Source organism: Schistocerca nitens, chromosome 5 (assembly GCF_023898315.1).
Source record: "Schistocerca nitens isolate TAMUIC-IGC-003100 chromosome 5, iqSchNite1.1, whole genome shotgun sequence".
Taxonomy (NCBI): Eukaryota; Metazoa; Arthropoda; class Insecta; order Orthoptera; family Acrididae; genus Schistocerca; species Schistocerca nitens.
Genome location: NC_064618.1, coordinates 307,275,410 through 307,299,818, shown reverse-complemented (window position 1 = coordinate 307,299,818; position 24,409 = coordinate 307,275,410). Strand labels below are relative to the sequence as shown.

Below are 24,409 nucleotides of genomic sequence, written 5' to 3'. Positions count from 1 at the left end.
AAAGGAGAAGAAGGGGGTCTTAAACACAACAGTGGACAATGAAATGTTTGACGTCAGAACTCGGTGGCAGACTGACAAAACGTCTCATATGCACCTCAATGCCGGACTGTATACAGCTTAACCTTCAGTGGTGGTGTGCTCATGTAAGACTATGACGCCCACGCCGCTACTGTTAGCTGGTATTTGCGGTCTGCACGTATTTTCTCCTTTTGCGCAAGACACCTAGACAGCCGTGCCAAAGTCGAATCCAGCCACAGTGGGCTTACAAACAAAAATAGCGGCGAGTGGATGGCCAACAAATCGACTTTTCCGTCCATTTTCGGTGTAATTTGGACTACAGCTATAGCGTGCTACGCGAGAGACGCTTCGGAGATGACGTCATCTCCTAGAGTGCATTACTAAGCGCCGTATCGAATGAATGCCTTGCGTATAGGCCTAGGGTGCCATTAAATATCAAAGGCGATACAGGCTGCTCCAAAATGAGAGTACTTTCAACCGCGAAACTGCACCAATGAAGCTGTGGAAGTCTAAGTGGTATCCTTCTTTCGATGCATTCGTGGGGCTCCACTCCAAAAGCAAAATACTCTTTCACTTCCTAGACGAAACGTTCAAAGATTACTTCCATAGATGACAGGAAATAATTCTACATTTATGACTACTGCAGCTTTTTTTTAAATTTTTTTTTAAAACTTTGCTGCTTGTAACGAATATAGAGAACATTTCCACCTTATGTAAGACAATTTATTTTTTCTTTCAGCAACATTTGTTACAGTACTATCTTTCATGCTTTTTTCGAATTATGCTTGAAAATTTTTTTGTGGCATAGGAACGACTTGTGGACGTCCATACGACATTTATTTAAAGCTATTTCTATATTTATCTGGAGTGGTAACTTGACGTTAATTCACTTCCATGTAAATAGCTAAAGGATGTGACATACATTACATAGTTGAAATGTTGGAGTTACACAGCAGAGAAAAGAAATATTATGAACCGATAATTGAACGAGAAGGTGAGCGATAGTGAAACGCACATCTTTCTAAGCCTTCACGAGCAGTTATAGCTGTTGCAATCACATGATGAACGAGAAAAAAATATCCACTCTAACAGAGTTATTGAAGTGCAGCAAGTCATGGTTCTAAATATAAAAGCTGGAGACATCATGACGCAACAAGTACCGGTCGCTCCGTGCAAAATCAAGTCCGCTATTCAAAACGTATGGCGTACGAAGCCGTTTCTAATAGTACTGATAAGGACTTCCGGAAAGTAAGATTCTGAATGATTCCAGGACAGGATCTCTATGAGAGGTCTTCTAACCGGTAGATTCCTCAACGGCGATGACGCACTGATCAGCTACACAGCGGTCACAGCGGAGTACTTCAACAACGTTTTGTCTGGAAGCATGTCATTTCGATGTCTCCTCGGGCTTCACAATCCGTACTCGACGCACAACTAAAAAATGGTTCAAATGGCTCTGAGCACTATGGGACTTAACTACTGAGGTCATCAGTCCCCTAGAACTTAGAACTACTTAAACCTAACTAACCTAAGGACATCACACACATCCATGCCCGAGGCAGGATTCGAACCTGCGACCGTAGCGGTCACGCGTTTCCAAACTGAAGCGCTTAGAACCGCACGGCCACACCGGCCGGCGACGCACAACTGTATGAATTTTTGCTGTAATGATGAGAAATACTATCAAGGGAAGTGTGTGACCTCGAATATTCATAAACAAACATAAATGTAATAAGAGTATAAATCGCTCATCCCAAAAACAGTTGTATGAGCCATTTCCACGAAAAACTGCCTGTCTTATCACGAAAGACATTTGATTGATGCTATTTCCTTCTCCTTAAAATAATCACGCTATCTGAACAACATATTTTTTACTGAACTGATAGTGTTTCACAGTTGTTCAGTCTTCAAAGAGCGGGTGTGGGATTTCAATGAATTGACCGAAGCAAACTGGACCAGTACAGTAGGCACACCTGACTGAAGCCACTTCCGCATTCAAGCAGCCCAATATCAAAACGCCACACCAATTGCATTTTTAAACATCGATCTTCGTGTGACAATTTCATAATCTGCGTTTTGCCAAGCGTATTGTAACAACAAGCTTGTATATCAATGTAGGACATCGAGTGTACAGCACAGAGTAAAGTCTGATGGTGAAATGATTATCGTATAATTTACTTACTGTACGTAGCACGTCGAAAGTTTGCCTGTAATATTTTGACGATATTCACGAGACTAATTGTCGTAATGATATTGATGTGCACTCTTTAGACTCTAACTCAGATCTGTACACTCCAAAAGACGGTCGCCTGCTGGAGAAATACTATTCACACCAGTAGAGTAACTACTTGTCAGTGCAGGTACAACACGCTACCGTCTATTGGCGCTAACAGACAACAGCTGCGTGCTGCATACGAATGGCTCATACCACTCTTTTGGGATGAGTGGTTTATATTCTAAGCATATTTTCGTGCTGTTATGAGCGTTCAGCGCCGAGCACGTCCCCTGTAAGTGGAAAAAGTTTCGTATTTCCTCTGAGGGTTAATGGAATACCTTGTGGCGGCGGCTCCGTCGAAGATTGGTGCAGCAGCTCGGTACGCATCGCCGAACAACGTCGGACTACACTCCAGAACACAACGGTACCCGGAGGTGCCCACTCGCGCTACCGAATGACGTCACGGCGCGGGAAGCAGTCTAGCCCTGCTCCTCGCAAAGACGTAGGATTCCGCTATCAGCTATTTGCGGATTACTCTGTTTTATTTGCGGCAGTACCACTTGCGTCAAACCAACGAGCGGATGGAGCGCGCCTATCTCGAGCTCCTATTGTTACGGTGACTAAGTTCCAGCCAATTTTAGCCAAGCAGCGTTCAGAAACACCTCAGTTACTGAAATACCATGCACGACAGGCAGGTGATAGGACTTGATTTAACGGTGTGTTACTTACATATACTAATAGATCAAATTTCGCTTTTTCTGAAAGAGGCGCTGAATAAGGACATTAATTGTTTGTAAGAAAACATATTTATATCATTTTTTTCTTTGTTTCGCTTCCGCAACTCTTTTTTGAATCACTGACGATACAGTACGCATACATGTCTGAGGAGGTTGTTACTTTCAACAACGTCCGTTAACATGACATGGAATTCGGATATACGTAAATATACGAGTGTGTGCTGAAAAGTAACACCTTCGACTTTCTTCTCTGTTCTCAATATAGGTTGAGGTGTTGCACGTCGTGCCTATTACTCGACCGAGCGAGGTGGCGCAGTTGTTAGCACACTGGACGCGCATTCGGCCATCCTGATTTAGGTTTAGGTTTGACAGAGCACTGAAACACCTAAGTCGAAACAAGGCCCCGAGAGTAGACAACATTCCATTAGAACTACTGACAGCCTTGGGAGAGCCAGTCCGGACAAAACTCTACTATCTGGTGAGCAAAATGTATGAAACAGGCGAAATACCCTCAGACTTAAAGAAGAATATAATAATTCCAATTCCAAAGGAAGCAGATGTTGACAGATATAAAAATTACCGAACTATCAGTTTAATAAGTCACGGCTGCAAAATACTAACGCGAATTCTTTACAGACGAATGAAAAAACTGGTAGAAGGCGACCTCGGGGAAGATGTTTGGATTCCGTAGAAATGTTGGAACACGTGAGGCAATACTGACCCTACGACTTATCTTAGAAGAAAGATTAAGGAAAGGCAAACCTACGTTTCTAGCATTTGTAGACTTAGAGAAAACTTTTGACAATGTTGACTGGAAAGCTCTCTCTCAAATTCTTAAGGTGGCAGGGGTAAAATACAGGGAGCGAAAGGCTATTTACAATTTGTACAGAAACCAGATGGCAGTTATAAGAGTCGAGGGACATGAAAGGGAAGCAGTGGTTGGGAAGGGAGTGAGACAGGGTTGTAGCCTCTCCCCGATGTTATTCAATCTTTATATTGAGCAAGCAGGAAAGGAAACAAAAAAAATTCGGAGTAGGTATTAACATTCATGGAGAAGAAATAAAAACTTTGAGGTTCGCCGATGACATTGTAATTCTGTAAGATACAGTAAAGGACTTGGAAGAGCAGTTGAACGGAATTGACAGTGTCTTGAAAGGAGGATATAAGATGAACATTAACAAAAGCAAAACGAGGTTAATGGAATGTAGTCGATTTAACTCGAGTGATGCTGAGGGAATTAGATTAGGAAATGAGAAACTTAAAGTAGTAAAGGAGTTTAGCTATTTGGGAAGCAAAGTAACTGATGATGGTCGAAGTAGAGAGGATATAAAATGTAGACTGGCAATGGCAAGGAAAGCGTTTCTGAAGAAGAGAAATTTGTTAACATTGAGTATAGATTTAAGTGTCAGGAAGTCGTTTCTGAAAGTATTTGTAAGGAGTGTAGCCATGTATGGAAGTGAAACATGGACGATAAATAGTTTGGACAAGAAGAGAATAGAAGCTTTCGAAATGTGGTGCTACAGAAGAATGAAGATCTTTTTTTTTTTTGTTTGGGGTTTAAGGGCGCTCAACTACTGAGGTCATTAGCGCCCAATCACAATTGTTAGAGCACATAGAATCTAGTAAAACTCAAGGGGGGGGGGACCCCAGAAAATTCTTACAAAGATGCAGATAAAATAAGTGAAGGAGTTAGATGTCTTTGGACAAGCCAGTCAAAGTAATGAAACGAAGAACACGAGCAGCTGCTCGAGCGTCATCAGCTAAAATATCCTGTAAAGTAGGTGGCAGAGACAGGACAACACGAGATTGACTAAAACGGGGACACGACAATAAAACATGGCGCACTGTTAATGCATGACCACAAGGGCACTGCGGGGCTGGGTCACCGGAGAGCAGGTAGCGGTGGCTAAACCGGCAATGCCCAATCCGCAACCTGGTCAGAAGGACCTCTTCTCGCCGAGATGGTCGGGAGGAGGTTGTCCAAGCAGTTGGGAACGGTTTTACTGCCCGGAGCTTGTTTCCTTGAAGTGATAACCAAGTATCCCACCACAAAGACACAAGCCTCTTACAAACAACCCCACTAATGTCAGATGACGGAACACAATGGAAGGCTGGCCGAGGCAGGAGGACTGCAGCCTTGGCTGCAGCATCAGCAGCCTCATTCCCAGGCACTCCTACATGGCCGGGAACCCACAGAAAGCTGACAGGTGAGCCATCAGCAGCAGAAGAATGGAGGGACTGCTGGATCCGTTGCACCAAGGGATGGACCGGATATGGAGCTCCAAGGCTCTGAAGAGCACTGAGTGAATCAGAGCAGAGTACATACGATGAATGGCGGTGGCGGCGGGCATACTGAACGGCCTAATGGAGAGCAAAATGCTCGGCCGTAAAGCTGGAACACTGGTCGAGGAGCCGGTATTTAAAGGTGCCGGCCCCGACGACAAAGGCACAGCCGACACCATCGTCAGTTTTGGAGCCATCAGTGTAAATAAAGGTGTGACTGGCAAGTCGCGCACGAAGTTCGACAAACCGTGAGCAATACACTGCAGCCGGAGTACCCTCCTTCGGGAGCGAGCTGAGGTCGAGATAAATATGAACCGAAGCCTGGAGCCACGGTGGTGTCGGGCTCTCACCCTCTCTGAAGGTGGTAGGGAGGGCAAAATCCAATTGTCGAAGCAGGCGACGAAAGCGGACTCCAGGGGGCAGCAGGGCAGACACATACAACCCATACTGACGGTCGAGAGAATCGGCGAAGAAGGACTGATAAGAGGGGTGGTCGGGCATTGACAACAGCCGGCAGGCATACCGACAAAGCAGTACGTCGCGCCGGTAGGTCAATGGTAATTCGGCAGCTTCAGCATAAAGACTCTCGACGGGACTAGTGTAGAAGGCTCCGGTCGCAAGACGTAACCCCCAATGGTGGATGGAGTTGAGACGGCGTAAGAGGGATGGCCGAGCAGACGAGTAGACGAGGCTCCCATAATCCAGTTTTGATCGGACTATGGACCGATATAAGCGAAGCAGGACAGTGCGATCCGCTCCCCAAGATGAACCGCTAAGAACTCTGAGGACATTAAGGGAACATGTACAACGGGCAGCCAAATAAGAGACGTGCGGAGACCAAAAAAGTTTCCTGTCCAGTGTGAGCCCTAGAAACTTAGTTGTTTCCACGAATGGGAGAACAACGGGACCGAGATGTAAGGATGGCGGAAGGAACGCTTTATATCGCCAAAAGTTGATGCAAACCGTCTTCTCTTCAGAGAACCGGAAGCCATTTGCCACACTCCATGAGTATAGGCTGTCTAGACAACGCTGAAGGCAGCGCTCCAGGAGGCATGTTCTCTGGGCACTGCAGTAGATCGCGAAGTCATCGACAAAAGGAGAGCCTGAGACATTAGGTGGAATGCAATCCATAATTGGATTGATCGCTATGGCAAAAAGGGCTACGCTCAAGACGGAGCCCTGAGGCACTCCGTTCTCCTGGAGGAAGACGTCTGACAATACGGAACCCACACGTACCCTAAACTTTCGATCTGTTAAAAAGGAATCAATAAAAAGGGGCAGGCGACCGCGTAGACCCCACCTGTGTATAGTGCGGAGGATACCTCCTCTCCAACAGGTATCATAAGCCTTCTCCAAATCGAAGGACACGGCAACCGTTTGGCGCTTTCGCAAAAAGTTGTTCATGATGAATGTCGACAAGGTCACAAGGTGGTCAACAGTGGAGCGGCGGCGACGAAAGCCGCATTGAACATTGGTAAGTAGCCGTCGAGATTCAAGAATCCAAACTAACAGAGCGTTAACCATGCGCTCCATCACCTTACAGACACAGCTTGTAAGAGAAATGGGGCGGTAACTAGAAGGAAGGTGTCTACCCTTCCCGGGTTTGGGTATAGGAACAACGACAGCGTCACGCCAACGCATGGGGACTTGACCTTCGGTCCAGACGCGATTGTAGGTACGAAGAAGGAAGCTTTTGCCTGCCGGAGAAAGGTGGGCCAGCATCTGAATGTGAATGGCATCTGGCCCCAGAGCAGAGGACCGGGACAGTGCAAGTGCACGTTCGAGTTCCCGCATAGTAAAGGGGGCATTATAATTTTCCAGATTCAGCGAGTGGAAGGAAGGTCGCCGCGCCTCTTCTGCCTCTTTCCTGGGAAGGAAGGCAGGGTGGTAATGGGCGGAGCTTGAAACCTCCGCGAAAAAGCGGCCGAAGGCGTTGGAGACATCCACAGGATCAACAAGGACCTCATTACCTGAAGTCAGGCCAGGTACCGAGGAGTGGGCCTTAATGCCCGACAGCCGGCGCAGGCCACCTCAGACGACAGAAGAGGGAGTAAAACTGTTAAAGGAGCTGGTGAAAGAGGCCCAACAAGCTTTTTTGCTGTCTTTGATGACTCTGCGGCATTGCGCTCGGAGTCGTTTGTATTCAATACAATTCGCCAACGTAGGATGGCGGCGAAAGGTGCGTAAAGCACGTCGTTGAGCACGGATAGCGTCTCTACAAGCCTCATTCCACCAGGGGACGGAAACGCGACGTGAAGAAGAGGTAGTACGAGGAATGGAACGTTCGGCAGCATGGATGATAACAGCCATGAGGTATTCGACTTGACTGTCACAACTGAGAAAATCGTGGTCCGGAAAGGTCGCCAGGGAGGAGTAAAGTCCCCAGTCAGCTTTCGGTATGTTCCAGCTCGAAGGACGTGGGGATAGGGTGTGGTGCAGGAGACAAACGACACAGGGGAAGTGGTCGCTCGAATAGGTGTCAGAAAGGACATACCACTCGAACCGACAGGCAAGAGTGGTAGAACAGATCGAGAGGTGCAAGTGGGAGTAGGTATGAGTAGAGTCCGAGAGGAAAGTCGAGGCGCCAGTATTGAGGCAGACAAGATTGAGATGGTTGAAGACATCCGCCAAGAGGGAGCCTCTCTGACAGGATGCAGGAGAGCCCCAAAGGGGATGATGGGCATTGAAGTCGCCAAACAATAAAAACGGCGAAGGAAGCTGAACAATCAGGTGCATCATGTCAGCCCGACTAACTGCGGATGATGATGGAGTGTAGACGGTACAAACGGAAAAGGTAAAGGCAGAAAGAGTAATACGGACAGTTATTGCTTGGAGTGGGGTGGTCAATGGGATGGGATGGTAATAGACATCGTCCCGAACGAGCAACATGACCCCACCATGCCGGCCGAAGTGGCCGTGCGGTTAAAGGCGCTGCAGTCTGGAACCGCAAGACTGCTCCGGTCGCAGGTTCGAATCCTGCCTCGGGCATGGATGTTTGTGATGTCCTTAGGTTAGTTAGGTTTAACTAGTTCTAAGTTCTAGGGGACTAATGACCTCAGCAGTTGAGTCCCATAGTGCTCAGAGCCATTTGACCCCACCATGAGCTGGAATACCGTCCACAGGGGTGAGGTCAGACCGCTCCGAGGTATAATGGGGAAAAGCAATACGGTCAGTTGGGCGCAACTTGGTTTCCTGGAGACCAAGAACGAGCGGACAGTGCAGGCGGAGGAGCAGTTGTAATTCCTCCCGATTAGATCGAATACCTCTTATGTTCCAATGTAACAAAGCCATCGCTAGTCAGAAAAAAGGGGGAACGAAACGGGTGAAGAGCTGGTCACCTCGACGGCCGCGGAGGGCCAGGTTTCGAGGGAACAACGCTACAACCGGCGGGAGGCGGATCCTGTTCCATCGAGTCGTCGCCAGCTGCGGCCGCTTTCCCGGGTTGCGTAGGAGGGGCAGCATCATTCGCCGACGAGAGGCCAGCTGAGCGCCTGGCAGCAGAGCGTCCCGGCGAAACTGAGGACGGCTGGGAGCAGCGACTCACGGATGGAGCATCAGACGAAACGCGCCGGGGTGGAGAGGGGGATAAAGACTTTTTCTTGGAGGCCTTCTGGGAAGTCCGATGACGCACGGGGATGGTGGGCTGGACCCGAAGAAGGTCCTCACGCGCGGGGTCCGTTTTGGAACGCCGGACCTCAGAAGCCGGGGTCCGGAACGTTTCCCCGATGGATGCCTGAGAAGAGGATCGCTTCTCAGGCGGCGGAGGGGGGGGGGGAGGAGGAGGAAGGGTGGCCCCTGAGGCAGAGGGGGCAGGGGCCGCGAGGGAGGAGGATTTGGAAGGGAGGGATTTGGGAGGCGGAGGCATAGACCCCGGATGGGGTGAAGAGGTGGAGGGGGGACAGGATAGGGGTGAGGATACTGTGGAAGGAGTGGACACGACTGAGGCAAATGAAGGTGTCAACGTCACGGGATGGAGGCAGTCATACTTCTTCCTGGCATCAGAATAAGAGAGGCGATCCAAAGTTTTGAATTCTTGAATCTTCTTCTCCATCTGATACGCGGGGCAGTCTAAAGATCTAGGCGAGTGGATGCCAGGACAATTGACGCACCGAGGTGGTGGGGTGCATGTATGTTCCTCCCGAAGAGGACGTCCACAATCGCCATGAAGGGGCTCAGCCTCACACCGGGACGACATGTGCCCAAAGCGCAAACACCGAAAGCAGCGCATAGGAGGCGGGACGTAAGGTCGCACGTCGCACCGGTAGCACATCACCTTTACCTTCTCCGGGAGAATGTCCCCCTCGAAGGCGAGGATAAAGGCCCTGGTGTCGATGCGACGGTCTTTGGGGCCGCGCTGGACTCGCCGGACGGAATGCACGCCTCGGCGCTCCAGGTTGGCCCTGAGCTCCTCATCAGATTGCAGCAGGAGGTCCCGATGGAAAATAACCCCCTGTGTCCTATTCAGTGCCAGATGCGGGACAATGGACACTGGGATGTCCCCTAGTCGGTCGCACGCCTGGAGCGCCGCCGATTGAGTGGCGGAGATGGTCTTTATAAGAACGGACCCCGAACGCATTTTACTGAGAGCCTCGATTTCCCCGAAGATGTCCTCGATGTGCTGGACAAAGAACATGGGCTTGGAGGTGGCGAACGTCCCCCCATCGGTCAGAGAACAGACTAAATAGCGGGGGAAGTACTTCGCCCCAAGCCGGCGGGCCTGTCCTTCCTCCCAGGGAGTGGCCAAGGGGGAAAGGGCAGGAGAACCAGAACCAGAGACAGTACCTTTCTTTTTAAAAGACTCGGCCGCAGAGCGACCCGATACATGTTGACGTTTCTTCTGCGAAACGTCCTCACCGATACCACCCACTCCGACCCGGGGCTCTCCCCACGGGCGCCACCCAGCCTCAGCAAGGGCCACCTGGCAGGATGACCGTTGCCGGGAGTCCTGATGCCCCAAGGAGACGGGCATCTACTCCTTGGCCGACGTGGAGAGGGTGCAGCTCAGGTATCGGCAGTACGATCCCTGTGTAGTCAGGGGGGCTACAACCTAGAGGGTACATGATGACCCCACCACAACGGGCTGGCTACCGTGCTGGATTTCGGGTGCCATGGAAAGTCCATCATGATCGTAGGTGCAGATGGGGACGCACTATGGGCGTAACTTGTGCAACCCATCAGGCGTTTAGGCCCAATTTGAGGAATAGTGGGTGTGGTTACAACGCCGTTACAATGCTGAGTGCCAAGGTCTTAGTGCACTGAGGACCAGTGAGACACCACGTAAGGCGTCCTTCCCCAAAAGGCTCGTACTTCTGTAGAATTTTGAAAAATGGAGGTCAAACCCCAATGGGGACCATCACATTAAAGGCCGAAACAGTTGAGACTCCTTTTAGTCGCCTCTTACGACAGGCAGGAATACCGCGGGCCTATTCTTACCCCCGAACCTGCATGGGGTAAGAATGATGAAGATTAGATGGGTAGATCACGTAACTAATGAGGAGGTATTGAATAGAATTGGAGAGATGAGAAATTTGTGGCACAACTTGACTAGAAGAAGGGATCGTTTGGTACGGGATATTCTGAGGCATCAAGGGATCACCAATTTAGTATTGGAAGGCAGCGTGGAGGGTAAAAATCGTAGAGGGAGACCAAGAGATGAATACACTAAGCAGATTCAGAAGGAAGTAGGCTGCAGTACGTACTGGGAGTGAAGAGACGAAGCAGCTTGCACAGGGTAGAGTAGCATGGAGAGCTGCATCAAATCAGCCTCAGGACTGAAGACCACAACAACAACATTTAGGTTTTCCGTGATTTCCCTAAATGGCTTCAGACAAATTCCGAGATCGTTCCATTTAAAGGCCACGGCCGATTTCCTTCCTTCATATATGAGATCGATGACCTCACTGTTTGGTCTCCTTCCCTAAATCAAGCAACCAACCAGCATATTACTCGGTCGACTTTCCTGTTTTGCTGACGTAAGTTGTAATCCTCTTTCTCTAGAGGGCTCCGATTTGTAGCGTGGACCATGGCTGTGTGTAACGTAACTACGTCGATGCATGAGAAACAGCGTGCTGCATCCAAGTTTCTAAGCACAGAAGCTCCACATACCGAGCACCCTCTTTTTCAACATGACAGTACCAGACCACACACGAGCCCTGCGATATCTGTAATAATCCGATGCCGTGGGTTCACTGTCATCGATCATCACCTTCACAGTTCCCATTTGGCCCCATCCGATTTTCATCTGTTTCAAAAACTTTAAGAACACTTTCGAGGACTTGTACTTTGGTAGTGATGAAGCGGCGCAATCAGTGGTGAGACTGTGGCTCCATCAACGAAGTCAAACATTCTACAGTGACAGCATCAACAGCTGGTCCCTCGTTGGAAGAGACTTTGACTAGAAATAAATATGTAAACACGAAGAATAAAGATGTAGAACTTTAATAACGTTTGTTTTGTAAGTGGGCTGCGTCTGTGTTGGCAACGCTGTGTAGTGCTTTGCATTGGATCTCTGACTGCGCTTTCTTTGTAACAGAGTCTGTGGCTGGTTGAACTCGTTGTTAGAAGTTAATCGCCAGTAGCGTTGGGCAGTTGGAAGTTAGTCGCCAGCAGTGATGGAAATACTTTTGGGCAGTTGGAGGTGAACAGCCAGCAGTGGTGGATGTTAAATGTAAGAAGTTAGCATTGTTGGAGGGTAGGTCTGAAGTGTTAGCGCAGGCTAACGATCCGGAAGTATCCGACTTGGAGATTATATATCTTTGTACGGGATGTCTGACGATTTATATTCGTGTTAGAACTGGATGTCACATTATTAAGGTAAAAAAATGCATTATTTGGTTTGCAACAAAATCTTTTCTTTAATAACCAAATGCCTATTAGTAGTTATTGGCTGTAGTAGTTAGAATCTTTTATTTAGCTAGCAATACTGACGCTCGCTGTATTGCAGTAATTCGCGTAGTGAAGATTTTTGTAAGGTAAGTGCTTAATGAAATGTATCGGTTATTGTCAGGATTGCTTCTTATTCAGGGCCACTCTTTTGTATTAATTATTTGTAGTCAGGGTATAGCTTTTTTGAGCAGTCAGATTGCGTTGCGCTAGAATATTGTGGGTCAGTGTTGACATGATAAGAAAAAGTAAAGAGAACGTAGGCTCAGTACGTTCAGTTTTACTCAGCTGTTTTAGAATAAAATAACGTAGAAGTTTCATCTTTTCAGTCATTCAACAATTTAAGTGCAGATACACACATTTAAATAAAGATGTTTCAATTTTATTTAGAAAAGCTTTACGAAATTTCACAGAAAAGATTTTGAGTCATTGACTTTCAGCACATCCTCATAACACTGAAGCAAGAAACGCATGTGTACAGTATCTACGTAAATCTACGCACAGTTTCTACACTGTTAGAGGAGGAAATTGGTTCTTAGCGGTCCTGCACGGAGCTGCACCTGTCTTCCGGGAAAGGTGAATTTCCTCACCACAAGCGTTCCTCGCTTTCACGTTTACAGACGGACTATACCTTCCCAGAATTTCATGTCTAGTTATTTTATATGAGTAGACAAAATAACTTAGATGTGCTCGTGTTTATATGGTAGAGTTATTTTCAATTCATTAAGTGAGTACTTACTTTCAGCTGTTAAGTGAGCTTTTATCTAAAGTACGTTCATATAAGCAATCACTGCAAGTGTGATGTTGTCGGTGACCTATACAGTGCTGGTAGAAAAGATACTAGACTGGTAAATGTGGCATTGTGCCTTGTAATTCTGTTTTAGTCAGTTGGTGGGGAGTTAATGAATGACCAGAAAGTTATTGCACTTCCCTCGTCATTAAGCGTGTTACTACTAGACTGCACAAATATCTTCCATTCAGCAACTGCTGGCGCTTGTAGAGAGGGTTGCACTGAATGGAGCCACTTACCACGCATCCACTGTGTACCTTGCCAGAACGTGCGAATATGCCTCATGGAAAGGCTTTGATCATGTTCACGTCTAGACCAGTAACCTGCTGTAATGTATTTGTTGTCTTAAGTTGAAATGTCTGAAGTTCGGTGATGCCTAGGTCTCCTATTTCTGCTGCAATGGGAGGCAAAAAATGGTTCAAATGGCTCTGAGCACTATGGGACTCAACTGCTGAGGTCATTAGTCCCCTAGAACTTAGAACTAGTTAAACCTAACTAACCTAAGGACATCACAAACATCCATGCCCGAGGCAGGATTCGAACCTGCGACCGTAGCGGTCTTGCGGTTCCAGACTGCAGCGCCTTTAACCGCACGGCCACTACGGCCGGCTAATGGGAGGCATTTTAAGCCTCTGGGCCTCTTCAGATGTTGGGAGATACGAGGCAGGTGTGATGCATTTGACAGCGCTCACTCGCTCTTCAGGTTGCAGACCTATGAAGGAGTGAAGTACGTGACCTTAACCTGGCGATCTACTTTCCCTCGCGCTTCTACCCCACCCCCTCCCCCATTCCCCGTCCTTGACTCTGTTATACCCCCAGAACACAATTTATTCCTTAATACGTCTCTCCTGCACTTAGACGTAGTACACACATTTTATATTTGTTCTTAACGCACATCATTTACCAATAAATATTAATTTTATGCCATTGAGACCACATTTTTAACAATCTTCGATTTTTACATCCCCCTACAATGTGGAAAATATTAGTCCGAGTCAATAAAAGAATAGGGACTTTTTTTACGAAATTCAACTTACTTGTTTGTTTAATTTCGTATCGTAAAAATTTTCACTAGAAGTCGCGGTTTTCGAGTTATTCTGGCAAAACATAAAAAAGTAACAATTTCTCTCCCTCGCCCCCAAGCTCATACCCCATCGGTCGCGATTTTTAGTGTGTTGTTCATGGCACACCCTCCTACCACTGTACAAAAACTTGCGATATAACACGAATTTTTTCTCCCGTTCGACCTCTTCTGGTCTTCGTTGACTGGGCAATATAACGCTGTTGAAGTAGTTTAGAGAGGTAGCCTTTGAAACAGATTCCAGGATGATTCTGCTACCTTCAACGCTCTTCTAGCGAAAGGACCGCCTGGAAAACGTAAAGGGATAAGCGCAAACATCGTCTGTGACCGTCGTAATTAATATACACATCACATACGTAAATCCTGTATTATTCATTTTGTCTTGTTTCCCTTGTAGCGTAGGGAAAGCGGGCTTGGGAATCAACCCAGGAAAGACAGAAGAGCTGGAACCAATTATAAGGATGAATCACAAGTGCTCAGGGATTTACAGGTGGGAGAGATGAAGATAGCTGAGAACTCTGAACATTAGGGATCCCACTTCAACTGGAGGAATGATGTCCAGCTAGAACTAAACTAACGAATCGTTAATTCTTCGAGATCATATAACACACTAAAACCAACCATTAAATCAAAGGTAATCTCAACAGGAGTTAAAAGTTCAGAAATATAATACAGTAACTTCCCGAGAGCTGTTACTTAAAAAATATATATATGGTGTGTGAGAGGAAGAATTTTGGGCCAAAGAATGAAGAAAAACGGCAGAGGAGACTGCAAAATGAAGAAATATTCACTATGACGAATCAGCCCAATACTGCACTAGAAGCAAAGGTTACGCGGCTACAATAGGTTGGACATGTTACGAGGATGACACGTTATTGGAAAAGTAGTGTTGGTAGGATGGCCAGAGGGAAAGCGCACTCGGGGAAGACCAGTTTACAAGATGGGAGAGTGGATTAGCTAAAGACCTGCAAGAACTAGGGTTTACTGGAAACTGGATGGAAGTTGCACAGGATAGAATCTGGTGGAGGCGGTTTAGTTATAAACTCGACGCATGATATGCAAGGTCCCTCATCGCCGTTTAAGTAAGTAAGGTTTCGTTCGTCAGGCGTATCCTCAGACTTTTGTTACCCTCGTGACAACACGTTAGACAATGTACAAATGTATACAGGTAATCATTTTTCCCCGTTACATTTACGATTGGAACAGGAAAGGTGATCACTGCAATTGGTACAATATGTGCTCTGACAACCATTCGACAATGGCTTGCAAGAAACGTACGCGGATGTAGATGTAGAAATCTAATGCATAACACATGCAATAAAGAAAATGGGAAGAGAAACCAGAAGCTTGGAAATTCACACAATGAGAGCAAAGAAAAGTCTATGCAAAAATCCTCTTGCTTTTGCATCTCGATGGGCATCCGGTTACAGGATCAAGTTAGTAATAACTTTTTTGTATCGATCACAAACTATTTTTTATTAAGACATGATCCGTTTCACTGCCTTACGTACCATCATCAGATTCAAAACGAGCCAGTAAAAAAGGGGGAGATCAGTGGGAAGACTAAGAATATGCACTGCAGTATGAAACCTAACTGATCACACAAACATACATCATACTGTTTCACTTACATAAAATGTTTGGTTACGAGCAGCACGTCAGTGTGAACTGAGGTATGATAAGCAGCAGACTAAAGGCTGTGCGGTCCTTTGCGACAGGATGACAGCTAAGACAGACGCGTCTAGGTGTCTCGCAGGATCGAGCATCTACAAATTGGGTATTAAATAGGACACTGAAATTTAAAAGGGTATTACTTGTTTGTAGAGATAGATATCAGTATAAATTGTAAAACCATATCTATACTGGGTCTTTTCCAGGCACAAAAAAGGAAAAGGCTGACTTGTCATTCTTGATATATACAGGGTGGTCAAGATAAAACTGGCCCGCAAAACATTTCATACAACTTAAAATAGGCAACCCAACTTAAATCATCCACCCCAGCTAAAGATGATGTCAGTTGGGTTGCCTATCTTAAGGGGCATGGAATGGGAGGGGGGTCGGTAGGGAAAGAACCACGAAGGAATTATACGAGTGGGATGGAAATAGGTAGATCTGATGTACAGTCGTGGACAAAACGAGCGAGACCCCTCGCCTTTTCGTTATGCTGATCCGCACAGCTTTAAAGTCTGCTACACAGCATAACAGGCAAGGCGACGAAGTGCTACCAACATACTACACACAGGCGTGAAATTGAAAAATTATCCGAAGTTTGTCAGACTGTTTTCAATCATATGTAAGACTATATTAATGCTGATTAGTGTGTTAACCACAACACCTAAATGTAAGATATAAATGAAAGAAGAAACGCTAATTAGTACGAACTGTACTAATAAAAATGAATTTCAGCTTATCGAGATAACATAACTGTTTTAGTAAGACAAAGTAACCCAGATCGTTACGAATTAGCAAAATATTATGCGCATTCGGCCGCGAAATGGTCTGTGCCAACGTTCAGACCAGTCATACTGGATTACCGTTGCTGACCTTCCACGAAAGTGCGCCGGCCGATGTGGCCGAGCGGGTCTAGGCGCTTCAGTCCGGAACCGCGCTGCTGCTACGGTCGCAGCTTCGAATCCTGCCTCGGGCATGGATGTGTGTGATGTCCTTAGGTTAGTTAGGTTTAACTAGTTCTAAGTCTAGGGGACTGATGACGTCAGATGTTAAGTCCCATAGTGCTTAGAGCCATTTGAACCATGAAAGTGCGTAAATTTAGCAATGCGTGAAGATTCATAACGAAATTAAGTTAAAAATCATTCAGTGCCACACTTAAGTCAATTCAGTTACTGACAGAAGCGGAAAAACGTAGGCAGTAACAATCATGAAATTCTACAAGAGTTTCATATCGACATCCACAGGGCGCCGGTACAGAATAAAGGTAGCGATAAAAAGTATTGGGGACGCGAGAATTTCTTAAAATTCCTTTACTGATAGTCTATCTGCCTCCATCGAGATTAGAACCGAAAACAAACCAGACCTCCCTTGCAGTAGCAAACACCTTTTACTACGCTAGCTGACAACCCAGGCAAACAGCCCTCTATTATCACCTTAGACATGAATAAGCCGGCAATTTCGCAGTGAAAATGGCAAAATGATCTGCAGTTTCTGTTGCATTGAGCTTTCTCGACTCAAAAACATGTATTGTCTACCTTTATGTCACCGCTTATGTGACAATAATTCGGGATGTTTATCGAAATAACAAAAACTGTTATTAGCGAGTAAACTTAGTAGGATAATTCTGCAACACCCCAGGAAATAAACGGCGACGTAGCTGCCAAAGGTATTCTAAAATGTTTAGAATTCTCCATCAGACGTGCCACAGCCAGAAAACATTCATTAGCAGAAGTGTTCCTTAAGGTAGCTAGCAATGAGAATGCTCGCACATCTAAAACGCGGTGGCATTAATAGTGGGATCTGAATTACCACGTGTATAGGCAAATGGATTTTACTTGTATTCCTGTAAACGTGATTTGGATCGAAAGTGTAGCTACGATTAATATGCTGCTGTATCGACTGCAACTGGAACATTTCGAATAAAGAGTACGGGAAAATATTATGCGGCCCTCATCTTCAGTAACTGTGGAAGCTATTTTCGTTGTTAGGATTTCGTCACGTAAATCGGTAAAAATGGAACCTTACTAGTCTCACTTTCTTGACCGTCTATTTGTCTACCCAACCCTTAAAACCCGTTTACCTCGAATACGGGTGGACATAATAAGCGGAAATGTATCGTATTTCCTGCGGTGAACGGTCCCTTGGTGGTGTAAAAAAGTGAGCTATGTCAACGCAGTCTAAAGGTACGGCCGTTTATGTAAAGAAAATTTATGCGGAACGTCAAGAAATGGCTCCAAGAACTATGCCACCAAACTGCTTAGGTCATCAGTCCCCTAGACCTAGAACTACTTCAACCTACTTAACCTAACACACATCCATGCCCGGAGAAGGATTCGAACTGACGGCGCAAGGAGCCGCGCGGTCCGCGATATGACGCCGTTGAGCGCACGGCTAACCCGCGCCGGCAAGCTGTTAATATCATCTGGTGTTACTAAAAAGTTATTCACTTCTGGTGAATGATTTTCTGCGCGGTCTATTCAAGAAAGAATAACTAAAATATATTTGATGTTACGGAAGAAGAAGGACGCCTAATTCATTTCCCCTTGCCTTTATTCATGATGTTAGATTCGCAATCTGAGCATACGTACTATCCATAACCACAATTTAGATCTAAGTCATAGTCACATATATGCGAATACAACACCTTTGCTTACACTTGAGGTATTTCGTTTTCCACGAAGTGGTGGCAGACGATGCTGTGGCGTCTTCGAAGCGCGAATTTCTCCAGGGGCTAGCTATCTGAGCACATCAGCTGAGTGAACTTGCATAGTATGTTGGTAGCACTTCGTCGACTTGCCTGTTATGCTGTGTAGCAGACTTTAAAGCTGTGCGGATCAGCATAACGAAAAGGCGAGGGGTCTCGCTCGTTTTGTCCACGACTGTACGTGTACAGGAAAACAAATGATTACAACTTCAGAAAAATAGGATAATTTATTCAAGAGAAAGAACTTCACGAACTGTGCAAGTCAATAGCGCGTTGGTCCACCTCTGGTCCTTATGCAAGCACTTATTCCGCTTGGCATTGTTGACAGACTTGTTGAATGTCACCCTGACGGATATCGTGCCAAATTCTGTCCAACTGGCAACTTAGATCGTCAAAATTCCGAGTTGGTTGGCGGGCCCTGTCCATGATGCTCCAACGTTCTCAACTGGAATCTCATTGACTGGAGCAGAATTGTCTTCAGTGATTAGTGCCGCTTTTAACTGAGCTCCGATGGTCAGCGAAGACGTGGTTGGAGACGACCCAGACAGCGGTGGGATACCAACCTAACTGTGGCCTGCCATGCAGCCCGACAACCTGGAGTGGTTGTCTGTTTGGGGTGCCATTTCTTTTCGTTGCTGGACACGTTTGGATGTTATTCACGTCACCCTTACGTCACAGCGGTACGTCGACGACATTCTACACTTCGTTTTGTTGCCCTTCATGGGGAGCCATTCTGGGCCTACATTTCAGCAAGATAAAGCCCGCCCTTATATGGCGAGAGTTTCTACTGCTTGTCTTCGTGCTTGCCAAATCCTACCTTGGCCAACAAGGGCGGCGGATCTGTGTCCATGTGAGAACGTTTGGAGCATTATGGGCGGGCCTTCCAACCGGCTCGGGATTTTGACGAACTAATGCGCCAACTGGATAGAATTTGGTACGACGTCCTCAGGAGGATATCCAAAAATTCTATCAATCAATGCCAAGCGGAATAATTGCTTGCATAAGGGCCCGAGATGGACTAGTGTGTTACCGACTTGCTCAATTTATGAAGCTCTTTCTCTTGAATAAACCATCCATTATTCCTGAGATTATACTCATTTGTTTAACTGTATATGTGTGCCAAATCTGGCCGTTCCCGTCCAATTCAGATAATTCCTACGTAGTGCGTATTTATTGTTTATTGGTGCGTATTTCACGGGCCAGTTTTATTTTTTCCACCCTTTACACGCTAAGGTACGAAATATAAAACTACTGGACATCATTATTATATCCACGCCAAAGTTGCAAGGAACATCGCGCCTCCTAAATAGTACCACTTTCCATGTAATCCACCCCTCCTGCCGGCCGGAGTGGCCATGCGGTTCTAGGCGCTGCAGTCTGGAACCGAGCGACAGCTACGGTCGCAGGTTCGAATCCTGCCTCGGGCATGGATGTATGTGATGTCCTTAGGTTAGTTAGGTTTAATTAGTTCTAAGTTATAGGCGACTGATGACCTCAGAAGTTAAGTCGCATAGTGCTCAGAGCCATTTGAACCATTTTTTTCCACCCCTCCTCCCAATCGTAACCTATCCATCCCATTCCATACCAGACGAAGACTCCAATACATTCTTTCCTTGTCCAGCTAGCCTCCCATTCCTGTCCAAACACCTGCATCCCAACTATCAGTTCCTTCCTACAAAGCAGCCCTATTCCTTTCCCATTCAACACTCTCCCCAGTACACCCCATATCAAAACCCGTCCACACAGTTAATAGGAGTCCATTTCACGTCTCCTCATTATGGCTTAGATCATACGTCACATCACCATAATTTTTTTCCTTTTACCTCGATACTTCATGGATTAGCCATTCTTGCCCGTTCCGGGATCACAGTTGTCTCCAGCTTGTTCTGGGTCGTCCTCAGTCTCTTCTTCTCCTCGGGTCCGCAGCTCGTGGTCGTGCGGTAGCGTTCTCGTTTCCCACGCCCGGGTTCCCGGGTTCGATTCCCGGCGGGGTCAGGGATTTTCTCTGCCTCGTGAAGACTGGGTGTTGTGTGATGTCCTTAGGTTAGTTAGGTTTAAGTAGTTCTAAGTTCTATGGGACTGATGACCATAGATGTTAAGTCCCATATGCTCAGAGCCATTTGAACCATTTTTTAATCTTCTCCTCGGTATGTAGTCCAACGCTGGTTTGGGAAGTCTAGCGTTGTCCATTTTTTGTAAGTGATTAGCCCATTACGTCTATAATTCAATATTTTATTATGTAGTGATCCCGTATTTAATTCTTTCCTAATTTTTTCATTTCATATCCCATCCATCTCTGTAACTTCTTTAACACCCCTTGAATCTCTCATTTCTGCCGTCTGTATTTCATTCACTTGGTTTTGAGTTGCCACTCAGGCTCCGCTGCCATAAACCATTGTGGGTAAAGATATTACTTTATGAAATTTAATTTTAATTTCTTTTCTAACTTTTAAACATAAGGTTCTTTGAATGATTTAACCTCACCTTGGAAATTGCTAACTTTCTGCTCAATATGCTTACAATTTTAAGTCGTTATGTCACCGCCAATATTTTTAGAAGTCGATACTTGTTTGTAGCAAAATCATATATCTGATTGGACCCTTTGCTCTGAAAGTCATATTTTTCGTTTTATTAAAACATTTACATACATTATTTAAAAGATACATGGATTTCTGTAATTGTGTCTCATTTATTTGCATCGTCTGCAAAGAGAAGGGTGTCTCAATAGACAGCTTGATAATATAATTGCTGAGACTACTAGCAATATCCATTTTTTTAAATGTCGTCAATATATGTGTATTAAAAAGAGTGGATAATCTATGCTCTTATCCTAGTTCTGTATTTCCTAGAATCCGTTCACTTCTTTTAATTCCTGTGTCTGATTAAATTTCTGTTTCTATACAGACTTTTTATTACCAAAATTAGGTGTGTTGTATAACCCCCATTTTCTAGTATTTGCCATTATTTTATTCGATTCAATCTGCCATATGCCTTAAAAAATCTACAAAAGTGAGGTGTGTTTCCAAATTCTTTTCTCCTCCTAGTCTTGTTCTTTGCTCCTCTCTTAGCAAACGATCTGCGATAGTTTTTGATCTGTTATTATTTTAGAATATTATTTATTTTTTGTTTACAATATATTATTATTTATTTAGAATTTTGTATATTATTGTAGTGTATTATTTTATTATAGAAATTTCAATCATCCGGTATTCACCCTTTCACAATCATCCCAGAAAGTATTTTTTTTAATACTAGCGGGAAAATTCTCTTTTTGGAGCACAAAAAAGACTAATATGCTCCTGTTTAAAAGATTTTGACTGAAAAGTGGGGTACCAGCTGCCTCGTTCTGCCTTACTCAGTACCTTTAAACGATCTCCTAAAAATTTTGGCATGCGAACAAACTTCCGCTCTTTTTAAGGCATGCAACCTACCTCTCACGCCCAGAAGCTCCCCTAACTAGCCCATCGCTGAAAGTTGCTCATACCCACCAACACCCACTTGTCCATTCTCACTTACTCATTCAGCCGAACTCATTTTCGTGATCTCTTTGTGTCTCGATGTCATTATCTCCTGTCTCACAGCCACAGTGTCATTCGATATGTCTTACTACCACAGTTTCCTCTCACTGTCACTGTCTGTCTGTCTGCCTCTCTCTCTCTCTCTCTCTCTCTATCTGTCTATCTATCTCTCTTACTGCTACTATTTCATTCATTTCTTACCACTGCTACTGTCTTCTCTCAATGTCACTATCTCTCCCTAGTCGTAGACTCTGTCTTTCATTGTCGCTGGCCCTCACCCACTTCCACTTTCTTCTTCTCTTTGTTCCTCTCTCATGGGCAGTATCTCCTTCATTACTTTCCTAGCACTGTTCTGTCACTGTCAACTACGTTCGACTGCAATTGTGTCCGTCTTTTCCTCTCACATTGCCAATGCGTTTGCTCTCCCCATACCACAACCACAGTCTACTGTATTCCAATACTTATTACTTTTATGTCTCTTTGTCACTGCCATTGTCTCCTCTCAGCAAAAGAGATTGTGAATAAGTTCGCATGATGAAATGTTTGGGAAAATTTTGGAAGGTGCAGAGGAAGGTAGAATGAGGCAGCTGGTACCGCACTTACCAATTTGAGTCTTTTAAACAGGAGCATATTCGTCTTTTTTGAGCTCCAGTCGGAGCATTTTTCCGCTGATTGCCTGCTTTCCCCTGCCACAGCGCGGCATGTCTCTCACATGAAAATAGCCCTATGGGTTCGTAAAATTTTGATAGTTTATATGAAATAAAAATAAAGCAAAACTAATTTTACATCACGGATAGGATTTTACGTGCACAACAATTTTATCAGTAATAACATGGGGAGAGTCCTTCTGATAATAACGGAGACACTTTACTGCATATTTCTCCGTGCTACATCACGATATAAGCAACGTTTTCGTCTCTCACTTTCTATTTCGGATGCACACTTAGAATAACTTTGAACCTCTGCATTTCGGAAACGGAGAAAGATGTCAAGAAAACTTTCTAGGTCGTTTGCGACAGAGATCTAAGGAACATATCGTAAAAAATTCAGACATTTCCTGTTCATAGCTGTGTTGGAATCTGCAGCTCTGTACTGGTACGAAAAATGGTAAAAACACCATTTTTATGGTTTTATAAGGAACCGCCCACGACCTTATGGTACCTCCATGTACCCCATAAAGGTTCACTGAGGACCATATCAAATGCAAAAAGAACCAACCGATTTGCTCCATTTGCCTAGGCAGGAGGAAGTGTGTAGTATTCTGTCTGGCATACAAATGCTTCGTCGCCCAATGACTATCCAAAACATTTGACCATACCTTACTATCGCCACATCTATATAAACCTAGGTATAAACCCCAGAAGAATGCCGTTTTTATGCGCGGCGTCTTGGAACATGTCAGGTAGCCCGTGCTGGTGCATGCATATCAATTATAATATGCATTTTAACACCATAAATTATTTTACTTTAATCTGAACTATTCTATAAAAATCAATGAGTGAAGAGTGGCAACATGGCTGCTGCCAGCCAGTCTCCCATCAGCCATACACACATCGCGGAATAGGGTTGTACGCGACCTTTAAAGAAAAAGAAATCACCATTATTCAAATGGTTCAAATGGCTCTGAGCACTATGGGACTTAACGTCTGTGGTCATCAGTCCCCTTGAACTTAGAACTACTTAAGCCTAATTAACCTAAGGACATCACACACATCCATGCCCGAGGCAGGATTCGAACCTGCGACCGTAGCAGTCGCGCGGTTCCAGACTGGAGCGCCTAGAACCTCTACATCTACATCTACATCCATACTGCGCAAGCCACCTGGCGGTGTGTGGTGGAGGGTACCTTGAATACCCCTATCGGTTCTCCGTTCTATTCCAGTCCCGCATTGTTCGTGGAAAGAAGGATTGTCGGTATGCCTCTGTGTGGGCTCTAATCTCTCTGATTTTATCCTCATGGTCTCTTCGCGAGATATACGTAGGAGGGAGCAATATACTGCTTGACTCCTCTGTGAAGGTATGTTCTCGAAACTTCAACAAAAGCCCGTACCGAGCTACTGACCGTCTCTCCTGCAGAGTCTTCCACTGAAGTTTATCTAGCATCTCCGTAACGCTTTCGCGATTACTAAATGATCCTGTAACGAAGCGCGCTGCTCTCCGTTGGATCTTCTCTATCTCTTCTATCAACCCTATCTGGTACGGATCCCACACTGCTGAGCAGTATTCAAGCAGTGGGCGAACAAGCGTACTGTAACCTACTTCCTTTGTTTTCGCACTGCATTTCCTTAGGATTCTTCCAATGAATCTCAGTCTGGCATCTGCCTTTACCGACGATCAACTTTATATGATCATTCCATTTTAAATCACTCGTAATGCGTACTCCCAGATAATTTATGGAATTAACTGCTTCCAGTTGCTGACCTGCTATATTGTAGCTAAATGATAAGGGATCTTTCTTTCTATGTATTCGCAGCACGTTACACTTGTCTACATTGAGATTCAATTGCCAT

The 24,409-nt window shown here is 45.4% G+C and overlaps 1 protein-coding gene across 4 annotated transcripts in view; it reads right to left on the bottom strand.

The window, feature by feature from the left end:
• LOC126259224 (protein GDAP2 homolog) overlaps positions 1–24,409 on the bottom strand; it is a 1,081,164-nt gene that overhangs the window by 299,954 nt on the left and 756,801 nt on the right. The window lies entirely within an intron of this gene.